Source organism: Hordeum vulgare, chromosome 7H, assembly GCF_904849725.1.
Source record: "Hordeum vulgare subsp. vulgare chromosome 7H, MorexV3_pseudomolecules_assembly, whole genome shotgun sequence".
In the NCBI taxonomy this organism is placed as follows: domain Eukaryota; kingdom Viridiplantae; phylum Streptophyta; class Magnoliopsida; order Poales; family Poaceae; genus Hordeum; species Hordeum vulgare.
Window position 1 is genome coordinate 15,815,898 of NC_058524.1, and position 26,292 is coordinate 15,842,189.

A 26,292-nucleotide genomic window follows, 5' to 3' on the forward strand; every position below is an offset into this window, starting at 1 on the left:
CTCTGTTTCTGGTTCTGGTATCAAAACATTGTATTTTCGTTATGAAAGTAATGGAAAGGGGAGAAAGCCCGGTTCGAAAAAAATGGAGACGGAGTTGTATGGCTTTGGTCAGGTATCTCGAAATGTAAACACCAATTTAGTGCAACGTATATATTTCTTGATTAATCGACATGCGTGGGCTTGCATTCCTCACTCGCTACGACAATGCAGTAACATATAAAAACAACAGCTCTTGTTCATTCAATATAAGCCCTTTTCTAGTCTATGATCATCTTTTGTTTTGTATAAGCCTGCTATATATAACCAAGTAAATAATAATCAGAATCAAAGTAAAAGAGAAACAAAATACAAATTTAAAAGAATATCCGTGTCCTAAATATAGGGATTTGTGCAGCTCCTCGAACTTTTTGTGTCTGTATGTCCATCCAATCAATCCATTATGCTGCTTGCAGTCTTCTTGATGAGGTCCCATGCACTCCTCACATGCCTCTCCTCCTGCAGCGACGAGCCAACCGCAAACCGGAGCACGAACCTGTCACCGACCACCGTGTGCGCAAGATATGCCTTGCCCGTTTTGTTCAGATTCTCCATTAGCACACGGTTGGCCTCGTCGGCGTCCTCTTCCGTCATGGCTCCATTTGGCTTGATCCTAAAGCACACAAGAGCAAAGTTCCTCGGTACGACCACCTCAAACCTGTTGTCGGCACGGACAAAATCTTCAAACATCTTAGCCATGGAAACATCACTACGGATGTGTTCTTGAAGGTTTGCGGTACCATAGGTGCGCATGACCATCCAAAGCTTGAGCCCACGGAAGCGCCGACCGACGCCGACCTGCATGTCCTTAAGATCGGTGACCTCACCGGAATCAGTAGCATCGTTCTTGAGGTACTCTGGATTAGTCTCCAATGAGTCGCTCAGTCGGTGAGCATCGCGAACGTAGAGGCATGTGCAATCGAGGCACGTGAGAAGCCATTTGTGTGGGCTCATGCTAATGGAGTCCACGTGCTCGACGCCATCGAGATGGTGGCGAAACTCCGGGCAGATACATGCGCTGCCAGCATAGGCAGCATCGACATGGACCCATGCATTGAACATGGCGGCAACGTCGGCAATGGCGCCCACTGGGTCGACGGCGTTGGAAGACGTGGTGCCCACCGTGGCACACACATATGTTGGCACGAGACCGGCGTCGGCATCAGCTTGCATTGCCTCTAGAAGGTTAGCTGGGTCGAGCCCCTAGTTAGTTTCCGGCCCCGTGGGAATGGAGCGGATGTTGGCAGGGTCGAAGCCTGCGAGCCGGCATGCCTTGAAGAACGTGGAGTGAGTCTGGTCGGCGGCGTAGACAGCCAGGCGTGGCAGGTGTGACACGCCGATCGAGCCGCTCCGACGCAGGGCTGCGTCCCGAGCGGCGACTAGCGTAACAAGCATTGCCTCGCTGGTCGTGCCGAGGATGACGCCACCGCCGGTGCCACGACCAGTGCTGGTGCGGTTCATGAAGGTGGTGGGTAGGCGCAAAAGCTGTGCAAGCCAGTCGAGAGCGAGAACCTCCATCTCAGTGGCCGCGGGGGAGGCCTGCCATGTGAATCCAACGGTGTTCATGGCAGATGCGATGAGGTCGCCGGCGATAGCAGCGGCGCTATTGGTTGAGGGGAAGAAGGCGAAGAAGTTTGGGCTAGCCCAGTGCGTCATGCCGGGGACGACAGACGTCCTGAGCTCCTTCATAGTGACATCGAACGGAGCGGAGTAGGTCGGTGGGGACGCGCTGAGCTCGTCTTGGAGGTATCCCGGCTTCACGTTAGGGAGGACCGGCATGGACTCGACGTTGGTGTAGTAGTCGGAGATGAAGTCCACTGCCTTGTGAAGGTATGCACGAACATCTTGGGGGTTGAGCGGCTCGAACGCAGCCTTGTCGCCGGGGAAAGCCGAGAAGGACATTGGGTTGGCGTCCAAGCTGCCCATTCTTGTAGGAGGCTTAACCCTTGGTTAGGATCGGAGCAAAGGAGGTGTGAGGTTTCTTGGTTGATGAAGCGGAGCTAGCTCTCTTTGCTTTGCTGCCGGAGAGCAGGAAGAAGAAGAAGCAGAAGAGAGCTAGTTGTTGTCTGGTTTGGTGAATGGAGTTGGTCATTTGGCTTGGGATATATAGGTGGATGCGCGCGAGAAGCGGCGTGGCGGTGTGGGCTCATGTACGCTGCTACTAGGAATGTGCATGCATCCCAGCTACTCCCTCCGTTCTTATCTTTTAAGCGATTTCACTAAGGGTCTACGTACAAAAAAAAATGATTGAATCTATACTGTAAAGAATGTCTATATACATCCGTATGTGGTTCATTTATGAAATCTCTAAAAAAAAGACTTATATTTAGGAACGGAGGGAGTACACGAGACGGAGGGTCAAGTCGTGCGTTTCAGTCGAGACACGGAAAGTCGTTCTCACGGACCAGGCAACCACGATGAACAGCTCTTGAAGAATAAGACACATCCACAACAACAGGCAACCTGCCGTTCGTTAATACGTACGGCTGCTTAAAGCAGTTTCTATTTTCGGGATGGCTAGCTGCTTAGTGGGTTCAGACGTACGGTTCTTTTGTAAGTACCAATATGAATCTTAATTATGGCGTGCGTAGTCAACACATATAACATATTCTCTGGTAATACTAAACAATAATGTTCGATCAAACTTTGGTTTCGACCCCACACACTAAAGACTGAACATGCGTCTCCTAAACAATTCAAGACGTGGGGTATGTGCAAGCCCACGCGATCAATTAGTGTCACACATGGAAAAAACTAGTTGCTGGGGAGCGCCGCGCCTGAGTGGCAGCTGGTGCGGTGCTAGGTAGATTAACGTCCTTTCAGCTCGATTAGGGCTCTAATTGATACTAGCATGTATAGCTTGGGATTTTTCGAATGAATGACAGCCAAAGCCTTAGAGGTGAAAGTATAAACGAAAGGGAGTAGCAATGAGCTATGTAGCTGCTTACAAGATGCATTACACATACAGTGGCTTGTCCAAAAGTGTATCAAACTGGCATTGTATCTAGCACCTCTCCATGTCATTATGACCGCATGCATTAATTGATAGAGAGGCAGGGGGTGTGCTTCCGTTTCTAAAGAAACCCTCTCCATGACATTCTATTGCAGACACGAGGACTTGTCATTACAGAGCAGCTGCTCATCCACCCATCGTCCAGGTTCTTTAGGTCATACTCATCGAGCTAGTAGGACGTATACTTGGACATCGGAAAATCCTTCACTAAAACCCAAAACTTCATAATGCCGCGTGCATATATATGATCGATTCCTCTCAAGTTGGCGGTCGATCACTGGCAAAAGTGAACGCGAAATCTTTTGTTAGGTAGCAAAACTAAATGTTTAATGTTGACTAATGTTTAGATTTGTAAAAGTAGGCACTTCATAAACTCGTAGAAATGACTGTTTATTAAGTAAATTAATTTACCACACAGTTATACCCATAACATGGATTCTAACTACTATCAAGCAAGTATGTTATCAATAACTAAACCTAAGTTTATCCAAGATGAGTTCTACTTGCTTTAACTTTAACACCGAGCATTTTGCTCCCCAACCTCTGTCAAAGCGGTCCGGTTGTTCACACAACACTTTTCTTTGGTAGAAATGATAACCTATTTTTTTTCAAAAAGGATAAATGACAACCTATGCAACCCAGAAAGAAGTAGACGTTCAAAAAAAAAGTGAGGGCAAAGGTGACAAAATTATGTGTGTCAGGAGAGAAGGTTAGGCGGGAGCAGTAGAAGATTACGTGTGTGAGGTGAGAGATGATGGCTTGATGACGGACGAGTGGTAGAAGATCTATAGAGGATTACTCAACCGACTGCGTGCCTGCACAGGAGTTGAACTAAAATATCAATTAGTTAGGTGAGCGTGGAACGGGAGCTGTACGAATATTTTGTCTTGATCACTTGTTATGACTTGGTGTATCCATGGAAGAAACCCTACGCCGTTTACCATGCCTATATGTATATGTATGCACACACGGTTGTTATCAAGAAACATATTTTCTGAATGCATGGTAAATATAAACAGATTTTCCCAATCTTTTTCTGTGACAAAAGGTGCTGATAATTTAGCACCAACGACTTGACTTAGTAATGCACGCGTACCAGCTTTGTTAATACCGAGTTGTTGTACTATTTGAGTAACTAGATTAATTAAATAAGGTATATTCCGAATCTGCAGTGTTTGGTGTCACCTAATGATTCGGTTGGTTTTCCATCCATACGTGGCAATACGGTACTCCCTCCATCTCGGTTTATATGTCATCTTACGAAAACCAAATAATCTCAATATACTTAGACGCGGTGCATTAACTTTCATCCTTTTTTTTGTTTTTTAACATGAGTAAAGGAATCAATCAATAAGAGACGTGTGGTGTGTATGTTTTTAATGATTTGAGACTAACTAGCATGACATGCACTGGTCAATTCATTACATGCCATGGTATTACTTAGCATGATGATATCATCTTAAAAGTGTCATAAAGAATGAATACTAAGGTGAAGAAGAACAAAACCAGAGCGTAATGTATCAGGTTGCTGGACAGGAGACGTGGGGATCTGCTTCAGATCGCATGGTGAAGCTCGGAGGCCATGGGGGAGAAGAGTAGCTCATCATTTGATATTTCTCTCGTTTTTTTCCTTTGGTCTGTAATAAAAGCCTAGTAGGAGTTTATGTCAATAGTGCCATTACTTTTTCCCAGCTTGTGGGTGCTTGAAACATTCTAATTGATGGCCTTTAGCCTAGTCTTTATTTTGCTTAGTGTTTTTCGTAGTGGCTGTTCAGGAGTATGTGAGACTATGTTGCTTCATTTAATAAAATGGGGCAGGGAGGAAACCCCTTTCATTAAAAAAAACAGAGATTTTTTTTTGCCTTAGTTGGCGTTTTGAATTCATATTTATCGCGGTTTACTTATGCGGGTGTTATTCGTAGTAGGTGTATATTTAAACTGAGTACTGGTTGAGACATGCGATGCACGTGCAAGCTTATTAGTTACTCAAATGACCGAACCAATTCGAAGAAGTCGCAACTAAGAAAAACACGGAGTAAGTCGGGCTGTCGAGGACGCCACGAGCTTTTGCATCAATTGTTCTTTGTCGGGTCATGTCTGCAGGTGTTTCTGGGGTTGGCTTTGCAAGTTCCGACCATAGATGCTCTAACGTCCAAACGTTTTTCGTGTGCGCGTGCATGTAGTTGATTCCTCTCAAGTCGTTGGTCAATGGTCACGGGCAAAAATGATCGTCAAATATTTTAGTATGCATTCTGCCATTCGTTAATTGGCCACCATCCGGCTGCTTAACCTGTTTCTTTTTTCGGGAAGGCTGCTTAAGCTCTCACACTACTTTGATTGAACAGCCGTTTTCTAAAAAGCTAGAGTTCAGACCGTTCTTTGAAGTACCAATATAATAGGCATCACATGTTTTTCCCATGAATCTTATGTCATGTGTATAGTTATCACATGTTTTGAGGTTAAACTAAACAACGTTCCATCAACCTGTGATTTCGGCCCCACACTCTCAGCATTCCATCAACCTGTGATTTCGGCCCCACAGTCTCAGCATGCGTTCCGTTAACAATTCATGACGTGTGGTACGTGAATTAACTTGTTGTTGGATAGTTAAAGGGACAATGACATTCCCAGCTCACGAGAGTTTAAATCCTAGTGTTCGTATTATTTCTGAATTATTTTAGGATTTTCGACGATGCGTATTCAGTTAGAGAAGACGTTCTCGTCGATTACGAGGCGCCTAAGATGACATCGTAAATCTCAAGATAATATGTCGGTTCGGTCTCTTAAAGGTGTTCATAGGGGTAAGATGTGCATGTGTACATTCATAGGGATGAGTGTATAAGCATGTATATAACGGATATTCAATTTGGCTCTAGGGAGCAGAGCGAAAAATGTATTTTACAAAAATGTCAAAAAAGTTCAAAAAAAATAGATGTATTCGTTGTCACACTCAAAAGGCACATGCAAATTTACAGATCAAAAACTTAAGTATGTTGGCCTGTGCAAAATGAACAAATCGAACGTCAAATGTTACCTGGAAATGTTACACTTAATTTTGTTATTTTCACAAACAAAGCACCGCTATCCCATATGACATGAAAATTGACATGCACACTTGCCACACTAATATGAACATCCACAAAAAAATGCAGAATTTATGAAACTTATATACTATTTATTTTAATTTTACTGTTCATTAGGGAGCATAGGCTCCCAGAGCCAAAAATCCACGTCCTGGATATAATGTCTTGCTTCTCTACTATGTTAGAAAAAAGACATGTGGTACGTGCAAGCCCACGTAATCAATTAATTTCGCACGAAACAATCTAGAGCTAGTTTTTTTTGGAGTAAACAATCTAGAGCTAGTTGGACCACTAGTAGAAAAAGGGCCTTTTGTCCCGGTTCGTAAGGGCCTTCTGTCCCAGTTTCGGAACCGGGACTAAAAGATCGTTACTAATGCCCTTGGCCTTTAGTCCCGGTTCTTACACCAACCGGGACAGATGGGCCTCCACGTGGCCGCTGCGGCGAGCCCGGGCAGGGGGGCCTTTAGTCCCGGTTGGTGACATCAACCGGGACTAAAAGGCATGCACGCGTCAGCATTTTAGGTGATGGGTTTTTTTTGAAAGGGGGGGGGGGGTGGGGGTTTTGGGGGGTTAATTTAGGTGTTTCATATATTGTGTTAGCTAGCTAATGAATAGAGAGAAGTGTCGTCTCTTATCTCCGTGCTTGGTCGACGCTGCATACTATACGTATAGAGAGGACTAGACACGCTAGCTAGTAAGCAAATGAAGGAAACAGAAGATCGTCATGAACATATGCATACAAAGAGAAGTGATATCGACCACCTCTCCTTCTCTGAGAGATTGGTCTAACAACAAGTTCTCGTATATCTATCCGACGCTACTGGCTACATATACACACTATAATTATCTCTTACAATATAATCTCGTAATTAAAATTCAACTCATTAGGGTTCACATGGTATTCTCCGTCTTTAGCGATCACGTGGTCAAGAAAGAATGCCGCCAATTCCTCTTGAATTCCTCGCATACATCTGCTGGTAGGAGTTCATTCCACATCCGATATATCTAATTTGAAGAAGGGGGTCAATACGAATAAATGAAACTGAACACAAATGATGGTAATGAAATAAAATTGTGAATATTATTATTTACGCACGTCATATTGTTTGCCAGAGTAGCCCCGCTCACAGGTCGTGTGGCGGATGGACTCGCAAATTTAGTATCCACAGTAATCATTTCCTGATTCCTGCCACAACCACTTTACAAGAAATAGAGGTCAATCAAACTGATAGTTAGCAAGCATGCTAAATGGTATTGATGAAACTAGCGCTTGAATCACTAGGAGATGCGTGGAACATGCTACTATAGTACTTACTTTCGGGTGTCTAAATTGCAGCTTCTTCGGCAGTCCCGGAGTTTTTGCGGTGAATTTTTTCCAAACCCTGTCAGACAAAGAAAACAATTACTTGATATCAGGAAATGAACAAAGTTGCTGATATGGTGCGATAATGATCGATTTAACTTACTTCTCTAGAATTTCAGTCATGTCCGCATACTCGTTGGGATCTTTTCGTCTCGAGTCTAAGACGGTTACTAGTCCCTGCTCAAGCTTAATCTCTAGGAGAATATAGTGAAAGCTGCGCACGCATGCATAACTCATCAATTACATTACTATAACCTCGACTAATAAGGGAAACCGAATATGCACAAGACAGTAGCACTCACTGGAATTCGTAAGGGAAGAGTATTATAGCTTTGTTTTGATTCAATACAAACGATTGTAGCAGGTTGGCCTCGATATCTTTGGCCTGAGATTTAATCATAAATGCATCTACGAGATTTGTGTTAATGAACCCAATATCACCGATTTGTCTTTTCTTCAATTCGACGATCTTCAATATGCATATAATATAGTGAGGATAATTAAAAATACATGCAATGAAACAGCTGACCTATATATAGAGACTTAATGACAGAAGTAGTACTACTTACAGGCAGTAGCAAGTGATCATTAATTTATCGAGGGTCAGGAGATTGAAAAACGGGAAGAACTCCTCAAATGGAACCATCAACAGTTCAAGTCCAACTCGATCGGTCATGCTCCTTTCTAACTCTCAGCGTCAAAATATTACTCCCCCAGACTCTTTGCAAGTTTTCATGTACCAATTATGGAATCTTCGCATCATCGTTGTTAGAGATCTTTCATCTTTGACGAGAGGCTTCCCGTACACGTATTTGTGTTCGTCCACCTCCAATAAATCAAAATATGCATCATTGGGCAGGTAATGTGCAGGATTGGTACCGGGCAACAAGATCCCCGAATGATTAGCGACGATATCGCTAGACACCTTGAGCGGGGGGAATGATTGGTTCGCTTGTTCGCCGAGCTGGGCAACTTTTTTCCCAACTCGTCGTTCTGCTAACCTTTGATCACTGACAGTACTTCCCAACCGCTGCGCTTCGATAAATGACTTTGTAATAATGCGCTTATAGTTGCCTTTCGTCGGATACTTTGGTGGTTTCTTTAGGGAAGCCAGAGTACGCTTTGCTTTTACCGGATCTATCTTCTCCTCCGGAGGTGGATGTTTTTTTGCTCTCACCCCTTCAAAGAAGTTCTTCACTTCGGCTTCCACGATCTTCGTGATTTCCTCCTGGCTCCTCTCGTATGGTAACTTCTCTGGAGTCTACAGAGAAGGACCGTATCTGTATTGCCTGCCTCTGGCTGTAGTGCTAGACGCCGGAGCAGACGGAGTGGCTGCGGCTGTCTTTCCTTTCTTACGAGGCGAAGTAGAAGGACGACGCGCCGGAGGAGCCGGAGCGGCGGCGGGTCTCTTCCGCCCTTGTTGACGAGGCGGAGAAGGAGGAGGCAGCTGGCTGCTCGGGCGCGCCGGCGCAGACGGAGAAGGAGGCAGAGTGCCGCCACGCGCCGGAGAAGGAGGCTGAGAGCCCTGATCACTCGCCGGAGGAGGCGGAGGAGGCGGAGTGCCCTGACTCGCCGGAGGAGGAGGAGGAGGCGGAGGCGTCCAGTTCGGAAGGTTGATGAGCTCCTTCCTCCATAGGCATGTAGTCTTCAAAGAAGAACCCAGCCGAATCTCCCCTTCACCCGTAGGGTGGTCAAGCTCAAGGTCCTCAAATTCGTCTGTTATTTGATCCACCATCACCCTGGCATATCCTTCTGGAATCGGCTGGCCGTGGTAGGTTGAGCCAGGTTCATTAGGTAAAACAGAGCCAATAGCCGCCTTGACTTTAAATGTCATCCATCGCGTCATAAGGTGGCAATGTTGAGACTCTGTGATAGCATCCACGGGGTAGCCCGTGAAGACAGGCTCCGCTGAGATGGCGGGGTAGCTTCAGGGGAAGCTTCGGCAGGTCGTTTGCTGCGATCTGCTTCTCGTTCCTCTAGGCCTTGTACCCTTTCGTGCAGCGCCTGCAGTTGGCTATGATCCACTTTCTTCCTCCTCTCCTGGGTTTTGTAACCCCCTGCGTCCAGAAACCCAGCGTTCCACGGAAGGGAGCCTGGCATGCCTCGTGTCCGTGCAGGGTGCTCAGGATTCCCGAGGGCCATTGTGAGCTCGTCCTTCTCTCTGTCTGGAACGAACATCCCTTCCTGTGCTGCGGCGATATAGTACCGAAGCTTCGTGACGGGTATTCGCAGTTGCTCTTCCGTCCAAACGCACTTCCCTGATACAGGGTCCAAGGTTCTGCCAACCCCGAAGAACCAAGTCCGACAACAGTCTGCCCATCTCAATGTCTCTGGTTCGACCCCTGTAGCAATCAGGTCATTCTCAGCCTTGTCCCACAAAGGTTGGGCTTTGAGGTAACCACCTGACCCCATGCGATGGTGATGCTTCTTCTTCGCAGCATTTTTCTTGTTTGTCGCTGACATCTTCTTACTCTTTTTCGATGTCTTGTGGGCCACAAATGCAGGCCATTGATCTCTGATCTTCTCAAACCGGCTGGTGAATTCTCGTGTCTCTTCTTTGTCGACAAACGTTTTCAGCTCATTCTTCCACCTCCTGAATAGTTCTTCCATCTTTTAAGAGCATGAGACTTGATCAATTCCTCTTTAACTAGCTTCTCTGGATCCTCCTCTGGCGGTAGGGTGAAATTTGCCTTAAGCGTTGTCCAAAGATCTTCTTTCTGCATATCAGAGACACAAGACGTTGGCACCTCAGGGTCTTCCTTCTTTGGCTTTAACCATTGTTGGATACTGATCGGGATCTTGTCCCTAACAAGAACCCCGCACTGAGCACGAAATGCAACCCTTGTCCGGATGGGTTCAATCAGCTTGCCATCGCGTGCGATTGCTGTGATCTCAAACCTTTCATCCGAGCGCAACTTTTTCTTCGGGCCTTGTTTCTTTACCGAAGTTGAGCTCGATCCGGAGGGCTAGAGAAAAAAGAAGGAAGATGAGAGTTAATTAATATGTGTACATATGAAAACAATGAATGCATCAATTAATATACCTGGACGGACTCGGTTCGGTCACCGGAGCCGTCATCACGGTCTCCTTCTTGTACCTCCATTGGGTCACCGGAGCCATCATGAACATATCCCTCTTCTTGTACCGGCATTAATGTGTCACCGGAGCCATCATGAACATAGCCCTCTTCTTCACCCGATCCTTCCTGACCATCGATGTCGTAGAGAAACGCCGCAATATGAAAAACCGTGACGATGTAGCGACGAAAACTGGATGCACTTCGTGTACAAAACAGACAATCTCCTTCGAAGTATCAGGGTTTCATACAGAAACTTGTCTGTTACAAAGGGATTTCTATTTTTTTGAACTTATTTGAACCCCCTTGTTTTTCTGTGTTCAAAATGCACCATTCAAAGCCACATCATCAATTTACAACCCTTTCTGACTTCAGTTGTTACTTTTCATGCATTTACTGATTATTTTGAGCTATAAGACCATGAAATTGAAAATCATATGAAATGAACTCTGAAAAGGTTCCAAGTTGGCATTGTATCATCATTTCACTCACATAGGATGTGCAAGAAAGTAGAGAGGCTTACTACAAAAACTGGACGCACTTCGTGTACAAAACGGACAATCTCATTCGAAATATCAAGGTTTCATACGGAAACTCGTCTGTTACAAACGGATTTCAAGTTTTTTTAACTTATTTGAACCCCCTTGTTTTTCTGTGTTTAAAATGCACCATTCAAAGCCACATCATCAATTTACAACCCTTTCTGACTTCATTTGTTATTTTTCATGCATTTACTGATTATTTTGAGCTATAAGACCATGAAATTGAAAAGCATTTGAAATGAACTCTGAAAAGGTTCCAAGTTGGCATGGTATCATCATTTCACCCACATAGCATGTGCAAGAAAGTAGAGAGGCTTACGGCAAACACTGGATGCACTTCGTGTACAAAACGAACAATCTCCTTCGAAGTATCACGGTTTCATACGGAAACTCGTCTGTTACAAAGGGATTTCAATTTTTTTGAACTTATTTGAACCCCCTTGTTTTTCTGTGTTCAAAATGCACCATTCAAAGCCACATCATCAATTTACAACCCTTTCTGACTTCATTTGTTATTTTTCATGCATTTACTGATTATTTTGAGCTATAAGACCATGAAATTGAAAAGCATTTGAAATGAACTCTGAAAAGGTTCCAAGTTGGCATGGTATCATCATTTCACCCACATAGCATGCGCAAGAAAGTAGAGAGGCTTACGGCAAAAACTGGATGCACTTCGTGTACAAAACGGACAATCTCTTTCGAAGTATTAGAGTTTTATACGGAAACTCGTCTGTTACAAAGGGATTTTAATTTTTTCGAACTTATTTGAACCCCCTTGTTTTTCTGTGTTCAAAATGCATCATTCAAAGCCACATCATCAATTTACAACCCTTTCTGACTTCATTTGTTATTTTTCATGCATTTACTGATTATTTGAGCTATAAGACCATGAAATTGAAAAGCATTTGAAATGAACTCTGAAAAGGTTCCAAGTTGGTATGGTATCATCATTTCACCCACATAGCATGTGCAAGAAAGTAGAGAGGCTTACGGCAAACACTGGATGCACTTCGTGTACAAAACGGACAATCTCCTTCGAAGTATGAGGGTTTCATACGGAAACTCGTCTGTTACAAAGGGATTTCAATTTTTTTGAACTTATTTGAACCCCCTTGTTTTTCTGTGTTCAAAATGCACCATTCAAAGCCACATCATCAATTTACAACCCTTTCTGACTTCATTTGTTATTTTTTATGCATTTACTGATTATTTTCAGCTATAAGACCATGAAATTGAAAAGCATTTGAAATGAACTCTGAATAGGTTCCAAGTTGGCATGGTATCATCATTTCACCCCCATAGCATGTGCAAGAAAGTAGAGAGGCTTACGGCAAAAACTAGATGCACTTCGTGTACAAAACAGACAATCTCCTTCGAAGTATCAGGGTTTCATACGGAAACTCGTCTGTTACCACTACAAGAAATAAGGTCAATTATGACTCCCTATATTGGTCATTGATTCGTCATTGTTATCGTTTATTGACCTTTTTTGACCAAATTTACAACGTCAACAGTTGGCCGTCAAGAATGAACAAAGATGACCTTTTATATAATTTTGGTCAAGGTTGTCCTTGACCAAAATTTTGGTCATAACATCTATGACCAAAATTATGGTCAATACTAATGAGTCTAAAACACATAGGATCTGATGTGGCAAGCCAATGTGGCAATATCCACGTGGCATGTCTGATGACGTGGTAAAATCAATGATGTGGACGCCACGTAGGATCGGTCAATATCTGTTTTTAATGGACCAAGCCCAATAATTTAGCCCATTTTCTTTTGGGCCACAACTATGGGTGAGCCCAATAATTCAGCATGATCTACTTTTGGGCCAGAAGCATGGGCCAAGCCCAACAAATCAGCATGTTAATATTATTGTTGGGCCAAGGCAATGTGCAACCCAATTATTCATTCCATTATTAATTGAGCCAGCCCTTTTATTCAGCCCATTATTTGTGTTAACAAAAGCTAAATGGGCCTCAAAAGGGTCCAGTCCACCCTTATTCGTTATCAGCCAAAAGCACATGAGAATAATGATAACAGGATCTCAAAATAACACATCATTGTCATTACACCACAGGATCTCAAAATAAGACAAACACAGGATTTCATCAACTTTGTCCCAATAGTACCAACCAGTGCAACATCATCAAACCACACATCAAACCCCAGGCCAATATCAAAGTTACGAGGTCCAACCCCAGGCCATCAAAATTACCAGGTCCAACCCAGGCCAACATCATCAAACCACACATCCAACCCCAGGCCAACATAAAGAAATACAAGGTCCAAACAGCCAAGCATCAAAATTACCTAGCATCACTTGCCTCAGGCCAACATAAAACAGACCATTCTAAGCTATTTTACCTTCGAACAGATCTATGAGGCGAGCAAATTTAGCATCACTTGCTTTAGCCCTGGCATCGGTGTCCTCAACTCATTTCAATAACAACTGATATTCTGCGGCGCGTGCAGCATCAGCCTCCTCTGATTTCTTCTTGGCCTCAACAAGCTCCTCCCGCATCAACTCAGCGGCTTGCCTCTCCTTCTCAAGCCTGTACTCCAGTTCTTGTACATGAGCATCCAAAGCAGACACAGATCTGTTGAATTTCTTCTTGGAGGTTGACTGGAGACCAACATTTTGAAGGAATCTGCTGGAGGGACATTCTTTAGTGAGAATGCCAGCAACAACAGCAACAACACTCTTTGGTTCTTCATTTTCTAGCACCTCTTGTTCCATAGCACTTTCCATGTCAGCCTGACATTTAAAGAAATATGTACACATGAGCGGAGTACTAAGCCCATCAATATATTCAGCCATGAATTTTACTAATAATGAAGCCTAGAAATTGCACATGATACTTTTACCACAATTTCATCCAATACTGAAGTCAAGAACACAACCAAAGAGATTTGAAAATAAAAAAGAGAAGGGCATCCTCTTATTTAAAGCATCCACGGGACTCGCTACATAATTCTGTACTATTGAATATAGTAACTCAACTACAACCAGGATATCGATATTCAATTAAATATTTAGCAAAGACATGACAGCAAGTACTTATATCAATAGGATGTAACAACCAGGTTGAGAAGTTAGATCTCAAGTGAATATAACAATAGTAACAGTAACAAATATAAATTCAATAGTGCTACACCCGAGCAAAAACAAAGTATGATGGAGTCATCATTTTAATCTCACTAGCACTTGTCCATGTAGCAGCATTTAAAAGAAAACTGACTACTAATCCAACACGACTACAGTACTAGCAGTTCACCAATGCAATCAAGTGTAACAAGGATGAGGTAAACAAGCCATATCAACATAGTGAAGAATACTAAGAACTTACTATCGCCTTCTTAACGGGCTCAGAGAAACCAGTCTTCTTGCCATTGTGGCACTCCTTAAATAGATCAATTGCACTCAACTCTTCACCCTTACGAGCCTCTTTCTAAAATTGTTCACAAAACAATGGTACAATAAGAAAACAAATGAATGTAACACTTCAGTAGCAAAGGAAAACATGAGATATCCTTACCAAAGCATGCACATGGGAAATGTGGGGACGAGAACCAGTTTTCTGATGGAACTTAACTTTGGAACGGTTATCCTTGTTCGACTGGCAGGTTTCCTACCATGGAAAAACAGTCATGAGAATTAATGGAGCAATCATAAAGGCTCCTAAGGATTATAATCCAATTTGCTGTTCAAAAGTATACGCAACCATAATAGCATGTGAAACAATGTTATCATCGTTTCTCCAACCAGCACAAGTGATGTTTAGTAAAGAAAGGTAGAGATAGATTTAGCACATGGCCTGCAAGGCAGACATGAGCATTGAACCGATCCATTGCAGGATCTCACTCACGTTGTAATTGCTTGTCAGCAATCGTTAATCCACGTGTATGGCACGAGGCATGTACTAGTTATACTAGCTAAAGAGCTACGTATGAACTTGGCAAGATAAAGCAACCACAATGGTAAACATAGGCACACTAAACTCCTTCTCAAGTTAGAACTACAGTATGAATACCTTGTGTCTTGGGGTAGACCACATCTTGACCAGCCTTTGCCACTCCTCATCTGACACATTCTTCTCAGGAGATTTGACACTCACTAGATTGGATGGTACATTGTCAAAATGCTTCTTCTTGAGCTGGTGGCGCCTATTCTTCATTGCACTCTTAAGGATGTCAGTGCATGCATACTTCACGGCATCGGAACGGGTGTCCATATCAAAATTTATCTGAGCAAACAACATATAATACAAGGACACAATTTAGAATGATATAACAAGTGAACAAAAATAATCACATTTGGGGGAGAAAGAACAAACTCACAGCAACTTTCCCAATGAAATTGTCAATATGATGCTCATTGGCCTTGTACTCCTTGAAGTGGGGAAGGATTGGTAGATGGTGCCTCGCAGCGACCCCACCTTGGGATGCAAGCTTTGCAGCCTGTCCTGGTTTGTCTGGGCGTTTCTTCCCCTCAGCCACTTGGATGATAATCTTAGGGCCTAGCTATTTAGTGAGCTTTTCAAGCCCTTTCCCTTTCCTACACTTATCCATAGTAGGTGCGACTGAAAAAGAACACATTCATACAGTTAATATAAATAAAGTTTGCATTTCATGATTCCATAACTGATCATGTGTTATTATCACTTGCCTTCAATGTCCATTTGCTGTTGGTGGACATGCTGCTGTTCAAAGAACTCAGGAACTTCCATTGGTTGATTTGTGCAAACAGTAGATGGGGCACAACTTCTTTCACCTACCCGCATCAGGCTTACTTCACCCCCATGCATCTGGCCTATATCATCTTCATGCACATGAGGGCTTCCTTCATCCACATTTGTTGGGTTTGCTCCATCCATTTGCACGAGGCTTTCTTGATGGTCGGTTAGAGACAACTTTGTTTTCTGCCTAGTGACTCGAGCAGATTCATGTTCATCCAAGTTCAAACCAGGTAGCACCCTCTTTGATGCTCCTGAGGCTGGAGCATACACCCTTATTTTTCCTGGAGCCATCTCAGAAGGTTTCTCAAGCGTCTTCTTAGTCTTTCTATTGACCGACTTCCTTTCCAGCTTAGTAACCTTCAAAGCATTATAATAAAAGAGAGACTACTATTAGATCTCAAGCAAACAAATGTATTTGCAGAACTAGTAAAAGCACTAAAGCACATATCATACACCCCATCCCTTGAAAAGAAAGGTAGAATTAGCACCTTATCCTCCTCCTCCACTACACTATCGTCAACTTCATCCTCCTCGATGACCTCATAATCAGGACTGTACTCAGAGCTTGAGCCTTGTTGGGTTACAGCTGAAGCTGAGCCCCCATCAGTGATTGCACTACCTTGCTGCATTCGATTTGAGTTCCTAACCATCATACCTAATGCGGTGATGCCAAGTGATTGGAATATGCGGTTGTTCCTCATCATAGTTTTAGCCCTAATCTTCTCGTATTCAGTAGTTGGCGCTTCTTTACATGAACAAAAAATATAACTGTAAGATTGAATGGTTGAAATGCATAGGAGAAGCAAGACAACACAAACAACTGAGCTGCATATTTAAAACCATGCATGCACAAACAGAAATTCAGTTGTAGACCAAAGCATCATGCAATGCTTAACTTAGCAGTTATGAAGCTAATTTGTTGTCTACATGTGATTCAAGCAAGTTGTCCTACTATGTATTTATTTTATTTTAGTTACTTTGCATAGAGTACAAATCAGGCACGAAACTATACAAAGCACAAGCCACGTCCATAGAAAACCAAACAACACACTCAACAAACAAATTGTATACCTGCGATTTTCTTGCTCTTTGTCATCTTTGTCATAGTGGATCTCAAGGGAGTTGGATCTGTGCTAGTCAGCTTGGTGATGCTGAGTTGTCGGGTTTACTTGCCTTGCTTGCTTGACGAGTTGATGGCCTAGGGAGCAGCATAGCAGTTACGATTTAAAAAAATAAAGTGGGGCGGATGCTTTGAAATGTAGATAAGAACTCAAGTTGCACATATAATAGTAGCTAGACACAAGCACTTCACTACAGTCACACTGTCACACACAGAAAGAAACAAGTTGCAGCCTACAATACTCAACATCAGTCACACTGTCACTTCACTACTTATCTAGACACAAGCACTTCACTACTTGTCATCAACCAATAAATCATAGTACTAGAATATAAAACCATGTGCATATATATTCATAACAAGCAACAGGCTAAAAACTAAGAAGAAACACAATAGCTGCAACCTGCAATACTCAGTTCAGTTAATTATATTTGCAGAAACACAATTAATTTCAGTCTCTGAACCATCATAGTTATGTGGTGACTTGTCAATCAATACTCAGTTCAGTTAATTATATTTGCAGAAATACTCAGCAGCAACAGTTCCTTGTCATCGTATCTTAAAAAAAGCAAACAAATGTATTTGCAGAACTAGTAACCTTCAAACAATTCAGTGTACATTTGCTGAAAAAGAACACATTCATACAATGTATTTGCACAACTAGTAACCTTCAAACAATTCAGTGTCCATGATGGCTTGAGATCTAATATTTGCAGAAATACGCAATTTCCTCTCTTTCTCTTTCTCATGTGCGCACACACACATAGACACAGAACGACAGAACAATATTCCTCTCACTTCCATCTCCCCTCTTCACTACTTGGATGTGGGATGACGATGAAATTACCTGGGAGAGGATGAAGAGGATTGGCTGCTTCCTGCTTGTACTTGGGGCACCACCGTGAGCAGTTTGGAGTGAGAAGGTGCTTTGCTGGTTGGTGGCCGGACAGGTTGCTGCTCGCGTCTGCTGCTGCTTGCGTCTGCTGCTGCTCGCGTCGCTCGCGCCGCCCCGTCGGTGGCCGTACCGGCCGCTGCTCGCGCCGCCCCGCCGGTGGCCGGACCAGCCGCTGCTCGCGCTCCATGAGAGGGAAGGGGCGGCTAGGGTTCGAGGGGAGGGCAGGGTAGGCTAGGGTTTGAGTGGATTTTGGGGAAAATGTTAGTCGGGAGCAGCTGTATGGCGCGGGGCGGCTGACTTAGTTACAAAAATACCCTCATACCATGTGGTGTGGACTGTTGATGTGTGTGGCTGTGTTCTGAGGTGACGAAAATGTCCTCATGTGTGGAGAGGGAAATATTTTAGGTGTGAGCGGGAAAGATTTTAGATGTAGCGGGAACAAATTGAGAGCTAAAAATCGTTGCACATATTATTTGGACACTGCCAACTGGCCTATTTTTTTAATCTACGAATACAAGTCCGTTCAATCAAAACTCATAAAATTCAAATGTGAAACTATATCCCTAAAAAATGAGCAAAACTACTGGCAATTTTTTTGCTACATTCATCATGGTGGAGGTGAGACCGGTGACGACGACGAGATGATTTTGCTGCAATCGTCCTTCGATTCTGCTACTACCGACAGGATGGTGTTACCGACGAACTCGATGGTGGTGGTACATCGTCGCCTTGCGTGAAGGCCGCGCCGGGGGTTGCGCGTGACCGGCGACAGATGTGTCGTGCACCAATAGGCGCTCAATGCCGACACAGAGTGCCGACGATGATATCGAGTCTGCTTCTATAGTTGCGATGGGTCATGATGACTCGTCGAACGGACCATGTCGTCGAGTCCCGGCAAGCCCTCTGTTTCCAACATTGACCATCATCTTTGCGCTTTCTTTTCTTGTTTTGAGGATGCTTTCCCGGTCTTATATCTTTGACATTCTCCAATTGCAGCAGCAGCTCTTCTGTACTGAATTCCACTGGCTTGTCACGGTTTTCACTCTTACCGTTAAAAGCTTTGCTTCTTCGCCAGTGATGCGCTCGAGGAAGAAAACGACGATGTCCAATATAACATATCTTGTTCCTTATCCTCTGTGAGCAGGGATCTTTGTCACAGTGCAAACACGCATACTAGCCTTTCGTTACTCTTCCTGACAAAGTGCTCAATCCTGGATAATCAGGGATGCACCATAGGACTGCTGCACGTAGATTAAAATTTTTTTCACTCAAGGCATCATAGGTACTTACACCCTTCCAAAGCTCAATCAACTCTTCGACAAGAGGCTCCAAGAACAAATCAAAATCCTTCCCGGGAGAATTTGGACCGGGTATAAGTAAGGTCATCATGAGGTTGCACTGATCCATACACGCCCATGGTGGTAGGTTATAAGGCATCACGAATACAAGCCACATGCTGTAGGAAGCACTCATTTTTCCAAACGGATTAAACCCATCTGTAGCAACGCCAATTCTCTGGTTCCGTGCATCTTCGGCAAAATCTCTATGTTTTTTATCAAAGTCTTTCCATGCTTTACCGTCAACAGGATGACTTATTTCATTGTCCACGGGTTTCTTTTTCAGCTTGTGCCATTGTACCTCTTCTGATGACTTCTTCGAACAATACATCCGCTGCAACCTCGGAATCAATGGGAAATGTCTCAATACTTTCATCGGAATCTGTTTTTTCCCATTTGAGTCTTTCCATCTCGATGCACCACATATCGGACATTCGTCATGGTTGGCATATTGCTTTCTGAAAAGAACACAATTATTCGGGCACACATGGATTGGAACATAGCCTAGCCCCAATGCACGGATAAATTTCAGTGCTTCATCATAAGATTTAGGAATAGAGCACTTTGGGAATGCCTTGGCCAACAACCGAAGTATTGCATTAAATGCAACATTGGAAATCCGATAAAAAGACTTGATGTGCAGTAACTTCACGACAAATGAAAATCTTGAAGTTTCAGACCCTTCATAAAGTGAGCACTTAGCCTCTTCTATCACTTTTGCAAACTTTGACTCTTGTCTACCCCGGTCCTCCGATTCATATAGATCCTCTATCATGTCATGAATTCTATCATCTTCATAAACATCCTCCTCCTCCAAAGAAACATCCTTTTCAGCAACATCTACAACGATATCAGTAGCTCCATCCACATGTTGTGCATCTGCATCAGCTTCAACATTTACTGGTTCTCCATGATGAATCCACCTATCATATGTGCTAGACATCCCATAAATAAGAATATGATCCTCCACTTTCCCTTGAGGTTCTTGTTTACGATTCAGACATTTGTGGCACGGGCAAAGAATTTTAGCATCCTCAGCATAGGTTTCACGGACGAAATTCATGAACTCTTTCACTCCATTAAGGTATTCTTCGGAAAATTTCCTAGCTTTTATCCAACTTCTGTCCATCTGCCAATGAACAAAAAAAGGCTAAAATTTAGCAATTGAATTGCACAGAGCCAAAGTAGCTAGGACAAACAAAACCTAATCTGAAAATACTCAAATCATATGCCCTAAAAATCATATGCACAGAGCCAAAGTAGCTAACACAGGAACACAAAGTAGCCAAAGTATCTAACACAGGAACACTTAGAGAACAGCAGTTTCAGAGCATTAACCTGCAGCACTTTGAAACGGCAAGGATGCTGCCGCCGTCCGCTCTGGAGATGACGCCGTCCGCCACTGGCTGTACTCGGTGCAGATGAAGTCGGCCGCGGCGTCGCCCGCTGCCTGCCCGGGGCAGTTGATGGTCGGCCCCGACGCCACCCACTACCCGCCCGGTGCAGCCGCGCAGGTGGCAGTCAGTTGCGCCGCCGCCCGCCAGTCGCGCCGACGCGCCCCGCCCGTCAGTCGCGCCGCCGCCCGCCAGATTCGCCATAGGTGATGGTCAGCAGCGCCGCGCCGCCGGTTGGGATAAACTGCGCCGCGCGACCTAGGTTTTTTTTTTGATAAAACACGGACTTGGCCCTTCGATTTTGCCATTCAGTTTTGGCCAAAAAGAAGCCGAATGTTTTATTTTTTAGTGGTTATTACTTAAAAATACTAGCTAGAAACGACGTTGAGTTGTCATCCAGTCACCCTCATCTAATTCTTGATGGCTCAATCATTTTCATTTTTTTAGTGGTTATTACTTAAAATTACTAGCTAGAAACGCCATGTATACAAAATTATTGAGTTGTCATCCAGTCATCCTCATCTAGTTCTTGATGATTGACAACTAGGCACGCCACGTAGACAAAATTGTTGAGGTGTCATCCAGTCACCCTCATCTAGTTTCTATGCCGATATATTTTGGTCAAGATGAAACTAAAATAAGCTAGCATGCACCACTCACATCTTTATGACCATTCTATGCGTTCAGGTAATGACCTTTTGGCCATGAATGGTCAAAAAATTATAGGGTTTGGACCCTTCCACACTCTCCATGACTAATTTGTGAATTTTGGTCATGGATCTATGACCAATTAAACCGTTGTCACTGATTTTTGTCATTAATGAGTGAATTTCTTGTAGTGTACAAAGTGATTTTAAATTTTTTGAACTTATTTGAACTCCCTTGTTTTTCTGTTTTCAAAATGCACCATTCAAACCTGTAAGACCATGAAGTTGAAAAGCATTTGAAATGAACTCTGAAACCAAAGTACATACATAGTTCTCCAGAGCATTAAAACCAAAGTACATACATAGTTCTCATTGAACAACATATAGCTCTCCAGAGCATCTAATTAAACCATACATTGAAATTATGTAAAACATTTCAATGCAAAAAACAAATGCGATCATAACCGCAACCAAGGTAACAACTGATCCAACTGCATAATGATACCAAGCCTCGGTATGAATGGCATATTTTCTAATCTTTTTAATCTTCAATCGCATTGCATCCATCTTGATTTTGTGATCATCGACGACATCCGGAACATGCAACTCCAATATCATCTTCTCCTCCTCAATGTTTCTTATTTTTTCTTCAAGTAATTGTTTTCTTCTTCAACTAAATTTAACCTCTCGACAATAGGGTCGGTTGGAATTTCCGGTTCAACAACCTCCTAGATAAATAAAATCTATGTCACATTGGTCGGCATAATTGTCATAAACAATAAATGAACCAAATAGTTACGAAAAGATAATATATACCACATCTAAATCATAGACATGACGAGGGACGACGGGGGCGGATACCAAAACCATCGCACTATATAATAACAAGGAATAATAAAAGTAAGAAAATTAGACAAGTATCTATCTGAAGCCAGAATTTTTTTTCTTTCAGAAAGAAGATAAGAACAAGAGGCTCACCACGGTGGTGCCGGCGACGAGATCGGCACGGGCGATCGACGGAGGTTAAGACGGGGCGGGGACGGGGCACGACGGACCGCTAAATCTAGACAAATCTCGTTGAAAATGGAGCTCGGAGGTCGAGTTTCGAGAGGAGAAAGCTTAACTAGTGTGGCTCGGACATTTCACCGAACACCTCATGTGCATAGGAGGTGAACTAGAACACCCAAATGCCCTCCCCTTGCCGGCTTGACAAAAACAGAGCACTGTGGAGTGCTCTGCCGCGGCGGTGGGTATATGTAGGCAAGTTATTTGTCCCGGTTCAAGCCACGAACCGGGACCAATGGTTGTGGGCCAGCAGCGAGGACCATTGGTCCCGGTTCGTGGCTCTAACCGGGACAAATGGTTCCACACGAACCGGGACCAATGCCTACAAGGCCCCGGCCGGCCCCCTGGGCTCACGAACCGGGTCTAATACCCCCCATTGGTCCCGGTTCTTGAAGAACCGGGACTAATGGGCTGGCCAGGGCCGAAACGATAGCCCTATTTTCTACTAGTGGACGTATACTTGGACGTCGGAAAATCCAACTCTAACGGCATCTTCAAGGCCAGACATGCAAATTTGTTTCCACATTAGTCCGTGGATAGGACCATTCCATCGACATGGATACGAAAGTCGGTCCTCCAATGCTATGCACATATATTTCTAATAAGCCGGACAAAATTCATAAAACTCAAGAAAATCCATCAAAGTTCGGACAAAAATATCAAAAACTATCCATATATAGCATGTAAATAAGGCAAATACAAGAATAGTTTAAATTCAATGAGATTAACTAGATGTTCAATATATTTTTTCATGAACGGATCATGTGATCCCACATATATTGTTCCTTCAGTTTCATCCAATATTGTAAGTTCGTAAATGGCTGTCCACCATCCTATGGTACATCACAACAGCGCCTACGGTCTACACAATGTGTAAAGCAACATTGAGTGAAAGAATGATTCAATCGACAAGTTAAGCAAGAGGAAGGAAAACTTACAATCTCCTTCACTGTCTAGCGGAATGGTCACCTTGCCCCGATCAACTGCGTCACAAAACTTGGTGACAATGATTTGGATGGCGTGCCATTGATACGATAACAACCACAAATTACGTTGTTGGATGATATGCATGTCGTAGGGCACAAGCGGGCATTTCACGGACAACGTGCTAGCCGACGTTGTCACCAGCTCACCAAACTTATACCGCACGGTGGCATTGAACCACAGGTCCATGGTGAAGACACCCGTTCCACTTCCCGTCACGTTATCATAGTATCCGGCGGAGCCCCCTTGGAGCATGGCTCGCACCGCGACGCTCTGCTGGACGCCCTAGAACGACAACGGCAAGGCGTCATGGTCCAACCACTCGTCTTGGTAGAAACCCTTAACTTGCAACCGGTCGTAGAAGACGAACACCCGTTTCTTGGGGTTCGAGATGGATAGACCGTCCATGAGGTTGAAGAAAAACATCGGGGAGCTCGTCGTCGAGTTCAGGTTGAAGCGGGAGAGTGTCGCGGAGTCCACGACAATTCCCGGCCAATTCTTAATAAAGGTGGCGGGGGAGATTGGTGGGGTGGTCTGGTGGTGGTTCGTCCAGGAAATCACCGCAATGCAGCTGATTGTGCGGGTTTTGTTGACCAGAAACAGTGTTTTTTCCTTATTTCCAACCGATTTGGTATGCGGCAGAGAGGTTATGTGGCCATCGCTCGATCTATTGCCTGCTTTCCGTGTTATGGCTAAAGCGCATACTGAAATCATGTTCTAACCGCTACTTGTTTTCTGCTCAGTTTGTTAATTTTAGAGGATACATATTGATGTTGTTCTAACCCCGATTGCAGACAATTAGCTACATGGCTGAGCGGGTACTAGGAACTGGTTCATTTGGGATTGTCTTCCAGGTACAGCCCCTTTCTCTCATGGTTTGCTTTTGCTTTGTGTGTTGTTTCCAATTAGTTGATGCAATGCTTATCGAATTCAACTGCTTCTCACATGTAGGCCAAGTGCTTGGAGACTGGAGAGACCGTGGCCATCAATAAGGTGCTGCAGGACCGCCGTTACAAGAACCGTGAGCTGCAGCTTATGCGCTCCATGGACCATCCCAATGTCGTCTCTATGAAGCTTATTGCTTGCTAATGTATCTTTTGCCTTGTTTGCAGCTTTTTAGAGGGTTAGCTTATGTTCATACTGTTCCAGGAGTTTGCCACAGGGACGTGAAACCACAAAATGTTTTGGTATGTGTTGTGTGAACAAGAGCTCATTACTTTTTTGATTTTATAGCTGGTCCTGAATTGGTCTCTTCTCTTGCCAATACAGGTTGATCCTCTAACCCATCAAGTCAAGATCTGTGACTTTGGAAGTGCAAAAGTTCTGGTACGTTGATTTCCCCCTTAAGAATCAGTAGTTTATTTCAGTATTGCGTTCAGTATTGGTCATACTGTTGACATAGCATGTGATCTATGCCATTAATTATCAATATCAAGAGTAGTATGCTATTTTTTCCATGATAACGTGTAATACATTGAGTCTTGAGGAGGATCGAGCTGCTGTTTCTGTTCTATTTTGCTTGACCGGAACCCCAAATCCATGCGGCTGTAGGTCCTTTTTTGTCTAACTCCGAAATCCATTACTATCTCACATTAGCCAAGGATGAGGTTGAATTTTTATTGGATCTAGATTTGCTGTAGCGTGTTGGCATTGCTACCTTACCCATAACATATGGTCAATCGAGTTTCATTAGTATTGTGAGTCTGGGAGCGCACATGCACTCTGTTTACTGGCTGTAGAATAGGGGCCGCCTTTGCACGTTGCGGGGTTCACATTGAAAGAAAATTTGACCGGACTGTTCTGCTCATGTTAATTGATGGACCTAAATAAATCGCCTAACAAAAGATTAGTATAATAAATTAATGGGGTAGGGTTGCTCGCCCATTCTGTGTAGATAAGGTTTATAATTTGGAATGCCGGGCAAGTTCACAACAAGTAACACCCTGAAGTTTCATTCTAATTTCATCACGTGGTTTGGTGCATGAGGAGATTTTTCATAATAATCATAACAATTTCTTTCCGATGAGAATATAAGTTGAAACTAGACACATCCTCATCAGGTAAATTGATTCATGTTCTTACTTCATGTCGAGGCAACAAGAACAAACTAAATATTTTGTAGGCCAGAGTTTTGCTGATACTCTTGCTAGCGTATTTGTTGGATCTTGATTTTCATATATGTTCAGATTTATCTTACACATGTTGAAGAACCAGATTCAGAACATTGCCAAGGGAAAGCCCAAAGTCTTCTTGTGAAACTAGATTAATTGTTCAAGATTGAATGGGACGAAACATTATACATGATATTCGTTTCTTTAAAGTTTGATGATGGCACGTGACATCTTTCAATTATATATTCATTTAATTCAGTTGTAGAGGAATACAATCTATTAAAATTATCATGATATTTGGAGTACATTCATAACACAAAAGAATTATCTGGTAAATGTTGGTTGCGCCTACCCTTTGCAGCACATCAGCGACAACATAGTTGGCCATGTCTCAGTTTCGATGTCTAAAAGCATAAGATTATATGACTTTCAGATGATCAGAGACACGGTAATGTTTCTATGCTGAAGTTATTATGAGTCAACCTAATATTTTGTTCTGTTTATGGCAAACAGAACCAGAAGCAAAGATGCAAATACGCAATTAAACATACAACCTTTATGTGGTGTGAACAAGATGAACAACATGAGAGAATGTAGCGGAATCGGAAACAAATGGAAAACGCAGTTAGCGGCTCAGATCTGCGACATGAATTCCTCGATTTTCCCTATTATATTAGACCAATGACGAAGTATCTTTATCCTTCTCTCGCCAGTGGGATACGAAAGGCGCTCTTCCATCATGTTACTCGACCTGGTCAACCCAAGTACATTGCAAATGGTGTTTGATTGTAGCAAAGCATCATTAAATTAAATCTATTTACGAGTTATAAATGTTATTACCGATCTTATAGAGTTGGAACATTATTAAGAGAATTTCAGTT

General features: G+C 43.3%; 1 pseudogene; it reads right to left on the reverse strand.

The window, feature by feature from the left end:
• Positions 1 to 217: 217 nt before the first annotated feature.
• Positions 218 to 2,096, reverse strand: LOC123412779 (annotated as a pseudogene).
• Between the last annotated feature and the right edge of the window lie 24,196 nt (positions 2,097 to 26,292).